The 15,159-nt window shown below is 43.2% G+C and overlaps 1 protein-coding gene across 4 annotated transcripts in view; it reads left to right on the forward strand.

The window, feature by feature from the left end:
* Positions 1–15,159, forward strand: part of gpsm1b (G protein signaling modulator 1b) — a 283,643-nt gene that overhangs the window by 66,820 nt on the left and 201,664 nt on the right. The window lies entirely within an intron of this gene.

A 15,159-nucleotide genomic window follows, 5' to 3' on the forward strand; every position in this document is an offset into this window, starting at 1 on the left:
AACCCCCCCCTTAACCTTACTTGTCACAAGTAGGCTTGCATTAACACTGCAATGCCGTTACTGTGAAAATCTCCTCATCGCCACACTCGGGCGCCTGTTCGGGCAGCACGGTAGCTCAGTAGTTAGCACTGTTGCTTCACAGCGGCAGGGTCCCGGGTTCGATTCCCGGCTTGGGTCACTGTCTGTGCGGAGTCTGCACGCTCTCCCCGTGTGTGCGTGGGTTTCCTCCGGGTGCTCCGGTTTCCTCCCACAAGTCCCCGAAAGACGTGCTGTTAGGTCAATTGGGCATTCTGAATTCTCCCTCAAAGTGGTGACTGGAGGCTTTTCACAGTAACTTCATTGCAGTGTTAATGTAAGTCTACTTGTGACAATAAAGATTATTATTATTACATTGAGGGAGAATTCAGATGGCCAATTCACCAACAAGCACGTCTTTTGGGTCTTGTGGGAGGAAACCGGAGCACCCGGAGGAAACCCAGACAGACACGGGGAGTATGTGCGGACTTCGTGCAGCAGTGACCAAGCCGGGAATCGAACTCTGGTCCCTAGTGCTGTGAAGCAACAGTGCTAACCACTGTGCTACTATGCCGCCCCTTTCTCCTGTGCTCAAATCCCCTTGCAATGAAGGCCAATGTACCATTTACTTTCTTAATTCTTTACTGCAGGCTACTGGTTTACGAACAAGGTCATCCAGATCCCTTTGGAAGCCAGCACATCCCAACGCACAACATTTACAAAATATTCTGTATTTCAGATTTTTTTACCAAAGTGGATAACTTCACAATCATTCACCTTATATTCCATCTGCCATGTTCTTGTCCACTCAGTTCATCTGTCCAAGTCCACTTGGAGCCTTCTTGCATCCTCGTCACAACTTACATTCCCACGCAATTTTGTGTGGTCAGCAAATGTGAAAATTTGGTCCCCACATCCAAATCATTGTGGCCCCAGCACTAATCCTGCCATCCTGAGAAAGGCCCATTTATTCCTTCTCTCTGCTTTCTGTCTGTTAACCAATGCTCAGTCCATACCAGGATATTACCCCCAATTCCATGAGGTCTAATTGTATATCCTAAACTGTGTGGTACCTTATCAAAAGCTTTCTGAAAATCCAGATCGACCACATCCGATGTTTTCCTTATCTAATGTAACTAACAGGTAACCTACTGAAAAAAATTAAAAACCTCCAAACAGGCAGCACGGTGGCGCAATGGTGAGCACTGCTGCCTCACGGCGCCAGGTACCCGGGGTCAATCCCGGTCGGGTCACTGTCCATGTGGAGTTTTCACATCTTCCCCGTGTTTGCGTGGGTCTCGCTCCCACAACCCAAAGATGTGCAGGGTAGGTGGATTGGCCACTATAAATTGCCCCTTAATTGGAAAAAAAGAATTCGGTACTCTAAATTTAAAAAACAAAAATTCCAAAAAAGTAAATCCAGTCAGGAAATAAAAGCTGATTGTCCCACTTTCTCAATGCAATCCTCCAAACGTGGGATAGGATAAGAGTCCGTTCTTGTAACTGCATTAACCTTTCTATAGTCCACACACAACCATTGGGTCCTGTCTGGTTTTGGTACCATCACTATGGGTGAGCTCCATTGGCTGCAACCCAATTCAATTATGCCATTTTTAAGCAAACTCTCAATCTCTTTGTTAACCTGTACCATTTTTAAAGGGTTAAGTCTGTATGGATGTTGCTTGATTGGAACAGCATTTCCCACATCTACATCATATGTAGCCATTTTAGTACTTCCAATTTATATCTACAAACTTGCCCCCGTGATATCAATAACTCTTTCAAATCAGTCCGTTTTTCTTCTGAAAGGTAACTCAACAACTTATCCCAATTTTTTATCTTCGTTTTCCAATTTAAGTTAAGATATGTCAAATTCACAGTCATCTGGATTTGGTTCGTTACTTTGAGTTAGAATCATTAAAACCTCCTTTTTCTCTCCTTCCCTTTCAAAGTACCTTTTAAGCATATTCACATGACAGCTGGAAGCGAAGTATGGGCTGGAGCAGGGAGAAATGTTTAGATACATGCAGGTTCAGAAAGGAGATACAGAGCTTCCCGGAAGAACCAGCCTCCACATTGCTGGAGGAGGTGCTGACGACAGGGGGACTGGAGAAGGAGGTAATGTCAGCGGTGTACGGAGCTATTTTGGAAGAGGATAAGGCACCATTGGAAGGGATGAAAGCAAAGTGGGAGGAAGAGTTGGGAGAGATTATAGAGGAGGGGTTCTGGTGTGAGGTGCTCTGGAGAGTAAAGCCTTCACCTCATGTGCGAGGTTGGGGCTGATATAGCTGAAGGTGGTATACAGAGCACACCTCACGAGGGCGAGGATGAGCCGATTCTTTGAAGGAGTAGAAGATGTGTGTGAGCGTTGCCGGTGTGTGGGGGGTGGGGGGGTGGGGGGGGGGGGGGGGGGGGGGGCGCTAATTAAGTTCATATGTTTTGGTCCTGTCCAAAGCTAGAGGATTACTGGAAGGAGGTTTTTAGGGTAATTTCTAAGGTGGTGCATGTGAAGCTAGACCCGGAATCCCGGGAGGCCATATTCGGGCTGTCTGACCAGCCAGGGTTGGAAACGGGGGCGGAGGCAGATATTGTAGCCTTCGCCTCGTTGACCGCCCGAAGGCGGATCCTGCTGGGATGGAGAGCAGCCTCTCCACCCTGTGCCCTGGTGTGGTGGGGGGACCTGTTCGAATTCTTGATTCTTGAGAAGGTTAAGTTTGAACTGAAGGGAAGGATGGGTCCACAAAACCTTGCTTTTAAAGGTTCACCTACCACTGGTAACAACACTAAAACTTTATCTCCACTGGCAAAACTATGAACTTTGGATTTCTTGTCCGCTACCCGTTTCATCACATTTTGTGCAACTTTCAAATGTTGTCTAGCCAATTCACCTGCTCTATTTAATCGTTCTCTAAAATTTGACACGTAATCCAATAATGTAATTTCCGATTTCTCACTCACCAATTTTTACTTAATCAATTTAAGTGGTCCTGTTACCTCATGGCCAAAAATTAGTTCAAAAGGACTGAATTTGGTTGACTCATCAGGTGTATCCCTAATTGCAAACAGTACGAATTAAATTCCTTTATCCCAATCCTCTGGATAACCTTGACAATAAGCCCTCAACATTGTCTTTAATGTCTGATGCCACCTTTCCAACGCTCCCTGCGATTCTGGTATGCAGTTGATTTAAATTGTTTTATTCCTAAGTTATCCATAACTACTTTCGATAACTTGAGGTAAAATTTGATCCTTGATCCGATTGTATTTCTGTGGGTAGTCCATATCTAGTAAAGAATTTAAGTAACTCCTCCACAATCTTTTTAGCTGTAATATTACGTACTGGAATGGCCTCTGGAAACCTAGTAGACACATCCATTATAGTCAAAAGATATTGATTCCCACTTTTCGTTTTAGGAAGCGGGCCTACCCAATCAATTAGAACCCTTGTAAAAGGTTCTTCAAATGCTGGAATTATTAAGGATGCTGGTTTTATCACTGCATGAGGTTTCCCTGTCACTTGACATGTGTGACATGATCGACAAAATTTAACTACATCTTTATGTAGTCCAGACCAATAAAAATGTTTTTGGATTTTAGCTTGCGTTTTCCTTATTCCCAAATGACCTCCCACTGGTACCCTCGTGCAACTCGCAACACCTCCTTTTATACCCTACTGTCAATACTACTTGAGGAACTTCTACCCACTTTTCATCTGCCTGCATCTGTAAATGTCTTCATTTTCTCATCAAGACATCACTTTTAAGGTAATTACACTCTGGTATACACTCCGATTCCACTTCTGTTTATGCCTTCTGATACATCCGTTTTATTTCTACATCTTTCTGTTGTATCTCTGCCAATTTTCCTGAACTAAATATATCCGCCTCATCCTCCACCATCTGATCAAAAATCGTTTCTGATAATTGCACTTCACCTTTATCTTCACTCTCTGATTTCTCCTCTTGTCTTAACCTGTGACTTTGCGACCTTGTTACTACACAATCCGGAAAAATCCCAGGATATTCGTCCTTCAACACTTCAGTTGTCTGATTTTCCACTGGCTTATCAACCACAGTAGGCACCATTCCCACCTGCAATCCAGCTATATCATTACCCAAGATAAACTGTATTCCTGGACAAGATAGTTCCTCTGTTACTCCTGCTACCACTTCACCACTCTTCAGTGGACTTTCCAACCTTACCGTATATAATGGAACACTACTCCTCTCACCCTGAATTCCACATATTACCACCTTTTCTGGCAATATTCTTCCCAAACTACATAACTCCTCATCTCATACCATTAAAGATTGACTTGCTCCGGTATCTCTTAAAATTGTGATTTCTTCACCTGCTCCCCTTGATAGACATGAGTAAACTTTACCCACACAAGTAATTTTTTAAAAGAGATCTGGCACCTTCTTATCAATCACCTCTTGATCAGGCTGTACAATCCTTTGCACCTCTTTCACTTCACCTGGGCTTTCCTTTACCACTTTAGCAAACCCCACTGTCTTATCCTGTTTTACCACATCAGCCTTCCCAGTGCTTTTCTTCAACCACCAACACTGTGACTTTACATGGCCTAGTTTATTACAGTAATAACATTTGATATTTTTCATTTCTTTTCCACCGTATTGGATTTCTTTTTTTGTCTGAGGTACACTCTCCTTATTATCTCCCATCAGATCACCTTTACCTTTACCTTTACCACTTGTCACCAGTTTCTATCCCTCACTGGCTGAAACTGATGTCGGAAACCAAGCTTTGATTTATGAACTAATTCATAATCATTTGCCATTTCTGCTGCTAACCTCACAGTTTTAACCTTCTGTTCTTCCACATGAGTTCTCACTACATTAGGAATTGTATTTTTAAACTCCTCCAAAAGTATAATTTCTCTGAGAGCTTCATACGTTTGGTCTGTTTTCAAAGCCCTCATCCACCTATCAAAATTACTCTATTTGATCCTTTCAAACTCCATGTATGTTTGACCAAATTCTTTCCTTAAATTTCCAAACCTTTGTCTGTAGGCTTCAGGCACTAGTTCATATGCACCGAAGATGGATTTTTTCACCTCTTCATACATCCCAGATACCTCCTCCTGTAGTGATGCAAACACTTCACTAGCCCTACCTACCAGCTTTGTTTGAATCAGTGATACCCACATGTCCTGTGGCCATTTTATTTGTTTAGCCACCTTCTGAAATGAAATGAAAAAGGCTTCTACCTCCTTTTCATCAAACCTTGGCACTGCATGGACATATTTAAATAGATCCCCACCAAGCCTTCTACTTTGACGCTCTTTCTCACTATCCTCATCACTATCATCCAACTGTACGTTTCCCTTTGTGTCTGCCAATTTTAACTGACTGTCATGTTTAATGGCCATTTTCGGAAGGTCAAACTCTCTCTATCTTTTTCCTGATCTGTATCTCCCTTTCTCTTTTCATTCTGCTAGGGCTATTCTTTCTTTTCTCCTTTCTTCTCTCTCCTTTTCTTTTTCCTCTCTCTCTCTTTCATATTCAAGCTGCTTTAATTATTCTTTTTCATGTTCCATTTGTTTAAGTTGTAACTAATTTTTGCCATTTCCAATGTGTCAAACTGTATCTCTGGCAACTTTAAATGCTTAGCCACCGCCATAATTACCTCATCTTTTCGCATTTTGTCAGGTAATGTTAACTGCAATATTTTTGACAAATCTAACAGTCTGCTTTTAGTCTCTGTCCGTAAGGTACTGCATGTGACCGTCTCCACCCCCAAAAACTTCAGAGCCTCTGAAAGAGCCATTGTCCACAACACACTCCCCACTTAACCTGGAATACCACACCTGAAAAGCAACCACAATATGCTCACCCCTCACTGTCTTTAAGTTCACTAAGCCAATCCAATAGATAGACTTTAATCCTTTGCGAGCCCCGAATTTGTTGTGGGCCAGGGTTTAAAGAACCCCAAAGTGTATCATGGAGTTCACCTGACCTACAACTTTTGATAGATTGTGGTATGGGGAGCACACAGCCCTGTCTAAAGGTATGGTACAGCAGAAAGGGGCCGGTTTAGCTCACAAGGCTAAATCGCTGGCTTTTAAAGCAGGCCAGCAGCACGGTTTGATTCCCGTACCAGCCTCCCCGGACAGGCGCCGGAATGTGGCGACTAGGGGCTTTTCACAGTAACTTCATTGAAGCCTACTCGTGACAATAAGCGATTTCCATTTCCAAATGGAAAAGTATTTTTGAAAGCAAAACACTTTATTCTATGAACACAAGTTAACCTTCTTAAAACATACAGTGAACACCTTAGCAACCATCAATTCAAATACAACCCCTAAAGAATACAACACTAAGTAATCCTTAATAACTTCCCAAACACCCTTTTAACAGAAGCACATCAGGTTTACATTCGCTACTGAAAACATTTATAATTCTGAATTCACCAAATGATCAAGAGATAGTCTTTTCATGGTAGAGAGATCAACAGTACACCTCCTTTGTCTGGCTTCAGCTCCAACGCTCAAAACAAAACTAAAACACACCCTGCAGCAAACAGCCTAAAACGAAAGTAAAAAGCGAACAGACAGCCCAGCTCCACCCAGACTCTGACATCACTGATAAACACCCATTTCTTAAAGGTACATTTCTTAAACACCCATTTCGTAATGGTGCTCTCACATGACACATGATATTCCCTTTTCCTTTATCAGTTTCTTGGTTCTCCTTTGCTGGATTCTAAATTGCTCCCAATCCTCAGGCGTACCATTGTTTTTGCAAACTTATGAGCCACTTCCTTTGAAATAATGCAACTTTTAACTTATTTTGTTTGCCGCAGTTTATTTACCTTTCCTGGTGCGTTTTGTGTCTTAGAGGACCATTTATTTGTTGCAACTGTAGCTTGTGGGTTCAAAGACTTGGGTACAAAGTTCGAGCTGGCAGCCCCAAGTGCGATCCTGAAAGAGTGCTGCTCTATGTGCAGGTGCCCAGTTTCGGATAAGATGTTAAACTGAGGGCCTGTCTACACTCTTGGGGTGACGGGCGAGTTCTCCTTTGTTGTCCTGGCCCATGTTTACTCCAGAATCAGCTGGTTATGAGTGTGGGAGTTTGACGTGTGCAGGTTGGCTGCTATATTTTCTAGAAGTGCCTCCATTTTAAATAAGCACTTAACTGGCTGTAAACTCTTTAGGTCATGTGGAGGTCATGAAAGTTGGTAGATAATCTGAGCTTGTCTTGTTTCAGAAAATGTAGGAATTGAAATTGTGCTCAAGATGAGTTCCATATGTACACTTAATGCATCTGTCCAAAATTCCCCTTGCAGACAAGTTATGAGTGGAGTTTGAGTTAATAGAATGCATACATTAACGTATTATGTCGAAAATGATGTATCACTGACATCAATCAGATGTGTTAACTCTCGGCAGAGAGGTTGGAACACACTATGTTCAGGTGCAACATCCCTGCTCTGTAACCTGTTAGACGTAGCACCAAAAAGCAAGTGTTAGGCATGTGCCAGAGCACGAGTACAGTCTGTCCAATAGCCAAGGACCAAGTCAAGAGTCCACAGATGAAAGGGACCATCGAAAAGAATGACCAGTTCACTTTAAATGGAAATACCATCTATTGTAACAATAGGTGGCAAGCAGTTGTCCATAGTTTCATTTTGGGACCTTTGGTATTTTCTGCTGTAGAATGTCATGTGTTAATAATTTCAGGTCCTGTTTCTAAAGATGCAGTGATCAGCAACATTTCACTCAAACATGGATATAAAATGCCATGTTGTGTAGCAGTAAATAAACAGCTAGTAGAGGCAAACATTTCAAGCAAAAATTATTTGACTTGCGGACCATTAGGGAGAAAAGGCAAAAAGAATTGTTATTGTTTAATTTGGCGAAATGCTGTTTTATCTCCACACAGTTTTTGTCTAACTTTTTTTCCCCCAATTAAGGGGCAATTAGCGTGACCAATCCACCTACCCTACACAGGGAGAATGTGCAAACACGGTCAGTGACCCGGGACCTGGATCGAACCCGGGTCCTCTGTGCCGTGAGGCAGCAGCGCTAACTAACCACTGCACCACCGTGCCGTCCCGTTTTTATTTAACTGAATGGGTTTTCTTTCCCTGAAGATGCCGCAGGCATAAGCCATGGTTTTGTATAGAAACGGTGACTTATTATCAACTAGAAAATCAATATTAGTATTCAACGACTTTTTTGATTAAAAATATTCAATTTAAAATTGCTCTAACATCAATAAAATCTTTTGACTCTCCCAAGATGCATACCCTTTGGAATCTGAAAATCTAGTAGACTAACCCCCTCCAGCAGAAATTATACACCTTGTTTTTACATAGATAGAATTTACAGTGCAGAAGGAGGCCATTTGGCCCATCGAGTCTGAACCGGCTCTTGGAAAGAGCATCCCACCCAAGGTCAACACCTCCACCCTATCCCCATAACCCAGTAACCCCACCCAACACTAAGGGCAATTTTGGACACTAAGGGCAATTTAACATGGCCAATCCACCTAACCTGCACATCTTTGGACTGTGGGAGGAAACCGGAGTACCCGGAGGAAACCCACGCACACCCGGGGAGGATGTGCAGACTCCGCACAGACAGTGACCCAAGCCGGAATCGGACCTGGGACCCTGGAGCTGTGAAGCGATTGTGCTATCCACAATGCTACCGTGCTGCCCTCTTTTGAATGGGCTTGACAAGGGTCATTAACAGCCTTGTTGGACATGAGTTTCAGTGTAGCTTTGTCAGCCACTCCAGGAGCAGCCTGCAAACTTGCACCCAGAGTGGTGAGGTAGCACTGAGCATTGAGGACCTGAGCCCTCCCTTTACATTAACAAAAGCCAAACACAGCAGAGATTGGAAATCTAAAATAAAACTCTCAATGCTGATACCCTCAGCACCCGAGAAATAGCTTTGGTCCTATGCTCTGACTCTGGGAGACCACGGCATCATGACTGATTTTTGACCCCTCTCCATCTTTCTGTCCTTCCCACCCCTCAGTAAGTAGGTCAGGCGGAATCTGTGGAGAGTGGAACGCAGCCAGGATAGGAAGAAGAGATTCGCAACAACAGCTTGATGTTTATATGGCGCCGTTTGCATGATGAAATGCGTCAAGATGTTGCACAGGAACAAAATAAAGCATAACATGACCCGAGCCACATGAAGGACGTATTTAGCCACATGACCAAAAGGTTGTTCCAAGAGAGGCTTCAAGGAGTGTCTCAATGGATGAAAACAAGGCGGGGAGGCTGAGTGAGAGTATTGCCAACTGATGATGGAACAACTAAAATGCGGGGAACCACAAGAGACCAGAATTGAAAGAGCGCAGAGATCTCCGAGGGTTATGAGTTTGGAGGAGATTATAGATGTAGGGAGGGGTGAGGCCATGGAGCGATTTAAAAACAAGGATGAGGATTTTGAAATCAAGACAAAGCTTGACTGGAAGCCAGGATTGGTAACCGAGCACCGGTGAGGTGGCCATTGGTTCTTGGTGCAAGTTAAAAGTCACAGGCTCCAGAGCTTTGGGAAACCTCAAGTTTATGGAGCTTAGTATGAGGTGGACCAGGCAGGAGTGTGTTGGAATAGTCGAGTCTAATAGTTAACAAACACGAATAAGGATTTCAGTAACAGATGAGTGGAGACTGGTGAAATCAGGCAACAGGATTAAGGAGATGGAAAAAGGCGGTCACAGTAATATCAGGTTGGAAACTCATCTCAACATCAAATGTGAGATCAAGGTTAGGAACAGACTGGCTTAAAACCCCCACCGTTAGAAGAGAGAGATGGAGTCAATGGCTGGGGAATGGCAATTTGAGCAGGGGACAGAAAAAGAGGGGCGGCACGGCGGCGCGGTGGTTCGTGGCACCGAGGACCCGGGTTCGATCCAGGCCCCGGGTCACTGTCCGTGTCTGCATGGGTCTCACCCCCACAACCCAAAGATGTGCAGGGTAGGTGGATTGGCCGCAATAAATTGCCTCTCAATTGGAAAAGCTAAAAAAAAAGTTATTGAGCTCAAGTGTTGAGCATTGGAAGGCTGTAAAATGCCTGAGGTGCTGTTCCATGAGCTAATGTTGAGATAAACTGAAAGAGTGTCGGAGGTTGAGATCAGAGTGGAAGTGAAGAATTAGAATGCCGAGCTTTGGGGGTCATGCTTGCAGATTGAACAGAAGTGCCCAAAAATACAATCGCCCAATCTGTATTTGGTCTTTTCAACATGGGAGAGGAACGCAGTGTGAGTCGTTGGAGAAGAATGCACTGTGAGCCGTGAACATCGTGTACCGACGCCTTCAACATGGTTGTGTTTTTAGTTTTGATTTGTACCTCTGTGGTAGCTGCCTGCCAACAACAGCCTTCTTCCAAGTACAACCTTTGCATTTGTTGGCACCCCACTCTGTTTTCTTTCTGTCTTCTCATATGGCCAAGTTCAATAAATCCCCAGCCAATCTTCAACCAGGCTCAAGTTGCTATGGTGATGTGTACTCTTTAACTAGGTGTCATTTAACAACCTTTTATGTTTGTTTCAACCTGTATGTTGCCAATTTTAATTCTTTCATGTAGAATCTGTATTCATATTGTTTTTCTATAGATCCTGCACAAGTTCTCATTTTGGGACGATTACTAATCCTGTGCACCTAAAACATACCAGATTAAAACAAAATTAAAATACCTTTATATATTTGTGGCTATAAGCATAAAAGCTGTGTTATTGATTTCTGTCCATCAACTAAATACACCCTTCCCAATGATAAAGTTCTGTGCATGCTTCTTGTCATGGTGTTACTTATCCTGTGTCACATAATGGCACCACACGACAAAAACTAGAAGAGGTAAGGAATAATCAAGAAAGTCAAGAATAGAGGCTGAAAAGTACCCTGTGAGCCTTTATCCAATAATCTAATAATTTTATTATTGTCACAAGTAGGCTTACATTAACACTGCAATGACGTTATTGTGAAAAGCCCCTAGTCGCCACATTCCGGCGCCTGTTCGGGTACACAAAGAGACAATTCAGAATGTCCAATTCACCAAACAAGCACATCCATCGACACTTGTGGGAGGAAACCAGAGCATCCGGAGGAAACCCACACAGACACGGGGAGAACGTGCAGACTCTGCAAGTGACACAAGAAAGTGACCCAAGCTGGAATCGAACCTGAGACCCTGGTCCTATGAAGCAACAGTGCTATCCACTGTGCTACCCTGCCGCAACCCTGTGATCACTCAGGAGATGGCAGCATACAAACATATGAATTGGGAGCGGATGTCGGTCACTTGGCCCCTCAAGCCTTTTTAAAAATTAATTGAAGGGATATTGGTGTCATTGTCTAGGCCAGCTTTTATTGCCCATCCCTAGAAGGTGGTAGTGAGCTGCTGCCTTGAACCGCTGCGGTCCTTGAGATGCACCCACAGTGCTGTTCGGGAGGGAATTCCAGGATTTTGACCAGTGACAGAAGGAATGCTGATATATTCCCAAGTCAGAGTGGTGAGTGACTTGGAGGGGAACCTCCAGGTGGTGGTGTTTCCAGGTATCTGTTGCTCTTGTCCCCTTGTGGGTTTGGAAGGTGCTGCCTAAGGAACCTCGCTGAATTTCATTGTAGATGGTAAACACGGCTGCCACTGTTCATCAGTGGTGGGGGATTGCACATTTGTGGAAGGGTTAGCAATCAGGTGGGCTTTCTCCTGAATGGTGTCAAGCTTGAGTGTTGTTGGACCAGTACTCATCCAGGCAAGAGGAGAATATTCCATCACACTCCTGACTTGTACCTTGCAGATGGTGAACAGGCTTCAGGACAGTCAGGAGGTGTGTTACTCGCCCCAGGGTTCCGAACCGTTGACCTGCTCTGGTCGCCACAGTATTTATGTGGCTAGTCCAGTTTAGTTTCTGATGAACGGTGACCCCCAGGCTGTTGCCATTCCATGAGATCATGGCTGATCTGATTGTAACATCAACCCCACATCACTGCCTAACCCGATAATCTTTCACCCCATTGTTGACCAAGAATCTAGCGAGCTCTGCCTTAAAAGGTTCAAATATTCACATATTCCATTACCTTTTGAGGAAGAGAATTACAGAGACTCACAGCCCTCTGATTGACGTCTTAAACCTTGTGGACCTTATGTTGCCCTTCTATGTGTTTTCTTTCATGTATTATCGTTTTATTTTATTTTATTTTCATGCACTAAATGATCTGTTTGAGCTGCTCGCAGATAAATACTTTGCACTGTACCTCTGTACACGTGACAGTAAACAAATCCAATCCAAATGGGCGACCCCTAATTTTTAAACAGCAAACGAGATGGCAACAAAAGAGAACCAATCCAATCATGTAGCTCAGAAAAGTTTACTTTCACCACTTCCTCCATCATCTTCAGGCTGAAAATAAGGTTTCTCGTATAAAACTGCTGAAAAAAATTTCCTAATAATGTTAAAAAGGTTTGCTGATTGCTTAATTTTTGTTGTCCTGGTGTGAAGGACACACTTGCCCGGATACAGCACCGTTCACAACCTCATTGACTTAAAGCGCTTTACAGTTGATTAAATGCCTCTTTTAAGTTTAGTCACTGTAGTAATGTTGACAGTCAATGTTCCTCATAGGTAGCTTGTATTTTTCTTCTTGGTCTTGCTTCAGAATAATGGTGTGGAATCCTTGGCCTCCAACTGAAATGGTTGATGAACCATCGTTTTAATGTCTCTGCATTGCACTGGAGTGTCAGCCTAGATTTTGAGCTGAAATCTTTGGACTGGAACTTGGAATCTATTTCTGATTTGGTCAAGAGTGCTACCAGCCTTATTTATAAAAAAAATTAATTAAATTAGATGACCCAATTCTATTTTTCAAATTAAGGGGCAATTTTGCATGACCAATCCACCTATCCTGCACATCTTTGGGTTGTGGGGGCGCAACCCATGCAGACACGGGGAGAATGTGCAAACTCCACATGGACAGTGACCCATGGCTGGGATCGAACCTGGGACCTCAGCGCCGTGAGGCAGCAGCGTGAACCACTATGTCACCGTGCTGCCCGAGTGTTACCAGTCTTGACACTAAAGAGTTAACCCTGACACTATTCTGATAATAGATACTCAGCATGTGCGTAAGGAGCTATGATCATGTCACTCGGAGAGAGACGAGTGAGCCGAACCTGCGAGAAGGAAAGTCGCACTGCCGTAATGTTCTGTAATTTTGCATATAGTTAATTATATAAATAAAAGTAATTTGAAGGAAGGACCTTTGCCTCCAACTTGATCTGTCACTAAGAGTCAGACACTCCATTGTCTTCCAAGACAGCCTAAAGATAACAGATTGTGGCATCTTTTTCTAGACACACAGAGGAACAGTTTTTAAAAAAGGGTGTGAAACAGTCTGAGGAGAAGCCAACCCCACAATCACAGCGACATCTTCATTGAGTTATTTTTAGTGGCTATCGGATGGTGCCTAAAGTTAGTATTACTCCACATTAACTTGAGCGGTGCCTGCAATCCCCAAAATGCCATAACCAGACTATGTGATTTGCACAAAGTCTAGCTCAGAAATGTATCCGTGCAGACAGACATTGGAGCATCTTTTGGGTTCAGCCTTCAACAAGACTTGCGTTTGAACACAAGCCGGCAAATTGAGTTTAGCAATCTTGATTTGTGTTGAGATTTTACATGGAAACCTTTAAGCTTTGAGGGTGTAACTCGGACAGAAACAAAGGCAGATGATTTACAGCACGAGACTTTGGTTAATGAAAATAGCAAAACGGTAAATATCTTGTTATGTAGTTGTGTGTTGTTTTTCTACAGCATCTTTATTACTAAAGTATCATCTGGATTTCCACAGACAATTCACTGGAAATCTGAATGGAATCGGTGCATCCATCACACGTGTTTTGTTGCCATGCTTTGTTGACAGAAGCTCAAATTATAGTTTTATTTGCCATTGCTCTCTGCTGCTTAAACCCCATAACACGCTCTGTTGTTAGGTCATCCATTTGCCTGGGTAACTAAACAAAACGTAGCAAAAAGTGGGAAACATATTGATTAAAAAACAACCCATCTTTCCTGGGTTATTGGAACTGCTAGTTTGGCCAGCGTTTGTTGCCTATTTCGAATTGCTCTTGAGAAGGTGGTAAGCTGCCTTCCTTAACTGCTGCAGTTCTTGTGGTGTAGGTACACCCACAGTGATGTTAGGGCAGGAGTTCCAGATTTCTAACCCAGTGACAGGGAGGGATTGGCGATATATTTCTAAGTCGGGATGATGCGCGACTTCAAGGGGAACTTGGAGGTGGAGGTGTTCCCACGCATCTGCTGCCCTTGGTTCTAGTTCTAAGAGTGGTGTTTCTTTTTTTAAGATTATCACTGGACTGTGTATCCCTGTCTGTCCTGGCAGATGCCGTGATCCCCTATTCCTCAGCTCTGCTCAAATTCAACTCTCCTCCCCTTAGGAATGCTGCCCGAGTTTTGCCCCTTTCCTATCGTTTTCAAACTCCGCGATGAGCTACCCTGCTACACTCCAGGGTTGTAAACCTCCAAGATTGCATCTCTGTGCTGCAAAACCCTCAGGCCCTGTCGAGTGAAAATTGGACAAAATTTGATCTTGGGAAAATCAGGAGAAATTCCACAAGAGAAACTGTGACGTTAATAAAAGATGCAATAACATTCCCGAATTGTTAGAAGATGACAATTCTGGCGACCGCATCAAGACTCATTCATTTAAATTAGTTCTGTGGTTAGTGTGTGTTGTATACATCTCTATGAAAATTTCCTGGGCAGCTGATTTGAAAATATGAAATTTGAGCTCAGTAGCAATAAATAACTACGGTCGAGGTATGGAAAGTAGGCAGCAGAAGTAACAACATGAGAATAGCAAACAAGATTGAGATTGCCCGATAAACCTATCAACTAAAGAAAGAAATTGAATTTATAAGTTGCCTTGCATGGTCTAGTATTCAAATATTTAGGAAACAAAGTGACTGACAAACAGGATCCACACATTCATGTCCATGGCCTTTTTATTAACTTGTATAGTTTAAATGTTATTTCATAGTTCTTTTTTTGTTACTTTTTTTTGGGGGGTCATGTTTTCTTACTCAGCAGTTTGCTCTTGGCCTTCCTTCAATTCCCTTATCCTTCTTACACTCACATCTGCTTTGTG

Source organism: Scyliorhinus canicula, chromosome 21 (genome assembly GCF_902713615.1).
Source record: "Scyliorhinus canicula chromosome 21, sScyCan1.1, whole genome shotgun sequence".
Lineage (NCBI taxonomy): Eukaryota > Metazoa > Chordata > Chondrichthyes > Carcharhiniformes > Scyliorhinidae > Scyliorhinus > Scyliorhinus canicula.